Consider the following 4,454-nt stretch of genomic DNA (forward strand, 5'->3'; position numbering starts at 1 on the left):
CACTTAGCATGTTTTTGAGGTTCATGCACATTACATGTACACTACTATAGCCAAATAACACTCCATTGTATAAATACATAACATTTTATATATCTGTTCATATACTTTTGGTTTTTTCCCACATTTTGGCTATTATGAGCAATGCTTTTATGAATATTTGAGTGCAACCTTTTATGTCAATATATACTTTCATTTGTTTAGGGCATATGAAGAGTGGAACTGTTGGATCATGATATACTTGTATATATTTGACATACAATAAATTTCACATACTCGGTGTTTGATAAGTTTTAAGATATTTATACATGCATGAAAACAATATCACAATCATGACCATCACCCCTCAAATATATCCGTATGTTCCTTTGTTCCTTCCTCTTATCCATCCCTGATCTCAGTCTGTCCCGAAGCACCCACTGATCTGATTTCAGTTACTATGAAAGAGTTCCAATTTTCTATAAATGGAACCACACCGTACCTTTATTTATCTGATTTTCCCCCACCATTTTGAAGTTTTTGTGTATAGCAATAATTTTTTCCATTACTATTATTATTTTAAATAAATGTTTTATTGTGTATTGTGTGATATTTTACATGGGGGAACATTAGTTTTACATTCATTCTATCATACATCGTTTCATTGCCATAGTTACCATCCCGTCCATGCATCATCACCCAATCATAGGGTATACCCTGCAAGCCTGCCCTCCCCATCCCACCCCACCCCTCACGATCCTCAGCACACAGCCCCTTTCCCTCTCTGGATCTCAAGTCCCCAGCCACTCCTTCTCTTCACATCATCTTCTCTGTCTCCGTCTCAGGCATCACTGCTTTTCTGGGTGGGGTCCTGTTCTTCTCCATTGATGGTCCCAGGGCCTTCTGCTCCTAGACTGAAAGGTTAATCACTCCCCTCCTTGCTATAAAATATCCACCTTTACATTTACAGTCCTCACAATCAGTCCTGGTAACAATTATTCATCACAAGAGACCCATCTGCCCACTGCATTACTTTTCATCAGCCCTTCCTAGACAGGTCGGATACTACTCACTGGACACTCTACCATCCTCCCCACCCTGTGGATCTAGGTTCCCTCTTGAAAGCTTGTAAGCCAGTCACTTCTTACCTTTGTATCCCTCCCCCCATTTTGGGTAGCCAATGTCCAAGTTGCCCATCCCTATCTACTCTTTGTGCGGAGGGGGTGGGAATAATTCTTGCAGCAGGGATTTGTTTCCACTTTTGAGCTACTGCATTTATAGGTGCAGGTCAAGTTTATCAAGTTGTATCAGATGACACTTCTTCTTCTTTCTTCTTCTGGTTGAGCTTTGTTCATCCAGTCATTGAAACCTGGTCAAGTGGGTATCATCTGCAAGTGTGGGTGTTCTTGCATCTGTCCGCCCTCTTTTTATCTGCTGGTCGCTTCGCTCTCCACTCTAGTCCTCTGTGGCTGTGTCACTGACTCTGAGCCCATGAGTCCCCAGGTCTTGTCTTGCTGCTGGCCGACCAGGTCTCCACCCGTGCTCACATTAGTCTGCTGAACAGTGCAGGGCTTAGCTTGTGGCTTCATTGATGTTCTTCAGTCACTTCCCCTTCTGGGTGACATGCGTGGTTGCCAATCAGAGCGTGTATTTCCATTGCGTCATAGTCTTGGAAGAGGATTTATAGCAATAATTTTTAATATTAAATATTTCTCTTTATTATCCAAAGTATAACTATATTACAGTTTGCTTTTCGTTTCACCTATTGATAGACATTTTTGGCTTTTACGAATAAAGCTGCTATGAACCTCTATGAATCTTTGCATGGACTCATGCTTTCATTTCTCTTGGGTAAATACCTAGGAATATAATAGCTGAATCATAGTACATCTTTATTTAATGTTTTAAGAAACTGTCAATGTCTTCTCCAAAGTCATTTACATTTCTCATCTGCAGTTTTGAATGTTGTACTTACTCCACATCTTCTTCAACACTTGGTATGTTGAATCATTTTAATTTCAGATATAATATAAGTAAACAATAGAATCTCATTGTGATCTTAATTTTCATTCCTCTAATGACTAATATAAGGACTTCTAGTAGCATTAATGGTTATGAATAGGGCTGCTTTCTTCAGGGTCAGCAGTTTGAAATTACCAGTTGTTCCACGGTAGAAAGATGAGGCTTTCTGCTCCTGTAAGGATTTATAGCCTCAGAAACCCTGTACAGGGTCGCTATGAGTCGGAACCAACCCCATGGCACATAACAACAACAACAATGACTAATATGGAGTCCTGGTATGGCACTGTAGGTTAATGTGCTGAACTACAAAGTCAGTTTGAACCACAAGGTAGGTAGTTCAAGCTCACCAGCTGATCCTAGGAAACCCTATACAGAGTTGCTATGGGTCAGAGCCCACTCAATGGCCCTTCACAACAACCACAACAATGACTAACACAGGAGTCCTGGTGTGGCACTGTGGGCTAATTTGCTGGACTGCAAAGTCAGTTTGAACCACAAGGTCACGATTCAAGGTCACCTGATGCTCCTTGGAAACCCTATACAGGGTTGCTATGGGTTGGAACCGACTCGACAGCACTTAACAACACTACACCATTTGCCTGTCAGTTTGTCCTACTGTGGTGGCTTGCATGTTTCTGTGATGCTGGAAGCTATGCCACTAGTGTTTCAAACACCAGCAAGGTGTTTGAACTTACAAACTATGTTTCAGAACTTACTAGGTTTCAGAACTTACAAACTAAGACAGAGGAGGAAGAGCGAAGACAGTCCACTTCTGAAAAATGAGCCATTGAAAACCTTATGAACAGCAGCAGAACGTTTTCTTATATAGTGCCAGAAGAGAAGTGCCTTCGATTAGAAGGCCCTCAAAATATGACTGAGAAAGAAAGGCCTCTTGAAAGTCGAGTCGGCCTTGCTGACATGAATGGAGCAACTTTCATTTGCTGATATGGCATGGGTCAAAATGAAAGAAACAGCTAAATACATCTATTAATAATTGGAAGTAGAGTGTATGAGTTTGAAATGTAGGAAAATTCGAAGTCATAAAAAAGTGAAATAGAATGCATAAAAATCATTATGCATATGATTTCATTTTTTAGATGAAAGAGTGTGTGTTAATGAGATGAAGTGGACTGGTATTGGTCATTTTGAATCAGACAATCATACACCAGGAATGAAAAATTGAAGAAGAATGGTATCATATTCGTTGTTGAAAAGAACATTTTAAAATCTGTCTTGAAGTGCAACATGTCAGTGACAGGGTACTATTCATAAGCATACCAGGAAGATCAATTAATATGACTATTCAGGTTTATGCATCAACCAAGGAGCTCTGGTAGCATAGTGGTTACTAGTTGGGCTGCTAACCTCAAAGTCAGCAGTTCAAAACTATCAGCTATTCTGAGGGAGAAAGATAAGACTTTCTGCTCCCCTAGAGATTTACAGGCTCAGAAACCCTATGCATGGTTCCTATGAGTCAGAACTAACTTCACAGAACACCACCATACATCAACCACTAATGACAAAGATGAAGAAATTGAAGATTCTTATCAACTTCTCCAGTCTGAAACTGATCAAACATGAATGAAGATGCATTGATAATTAAATTAATGGTGATTAGAATATAAAAACTGGAAACAAAGAAGGATCAGCAGTTGGAAAATATGGCCTTGGTGATAGAAATTATGCCAAAGATCACAGGATAGATTTTGCAAGACCAGCAACTTATTCACTACAAATGTCTTTTTTCCAACAACATAACTGGCACCTGCACACATAGACCTTACTAGATGGAATACACAGGAATCAAATTGACAACATCTGTAGAAAGAGACGATGGAGAAACACAATACCATCAGTCAGAACAAAGCCAGGGATCGACTAGAGAACAAATCATAAGTTGCTCATATGTAAATTCAAGTTGAAGTGGACGAAAATTAAGATGAAAACAACCTTTTAATGTATTCCGTGTGAATTTAGAGACCATCTCAAAAATAGATTTAACACATTGAACACTAATAACCAAAGATTAAATGAGTTGAAGGATCAAAGACATCAGACATGAAGAAACCAAAAGGCCATTCAAAAGGAAAGCAAGAGGAGAACAATACCTATGTCAGAAGAAACTCTGATAGCTTGCTCTTGAATGTCGAGAAGCTAAAGTGAAATGACGAAGTGAAAGAGCTGAATAGATTTCAAAGGGTGGCTCAAGAAAATAAAGTATAATAATGAAATGCCCAAAGACTTGGTGTTGGAAAATCAGAAGGGAAGAATACACTTAGTATTTCTCAGGCTGAAAGAACTGAAGAAAAAAGTCAAGTCTCAAGTTGAAATTTTGAAGGATTCTACAGGCAAAAAAATAAAATAAAATAAATTTGTTAAGCTTTTATTGTGAATTGAGTGATATTTTACATAGGGGAACATCAGTTGTACACTCATTGTTTCATTGCAATGATTAC

The sequence above is a fragment of the Chrysochloris asiatica genome, unplaced genomic scaffold, assembly GCF_000296735.1.
Source record: "Chrysochloris asiatica unplaced genomic scaffold, ChrAsi1.0 scaffold00062, whole genome shotgun sequence".
In the NCBI taxonomy this organism is placed as follows: Eukaryota; Metazoa; Chordata; class Mammalia; order Afrosoricida; family Chrysochloridae; genus Chrysochloris; species Chrysochloris asiatica.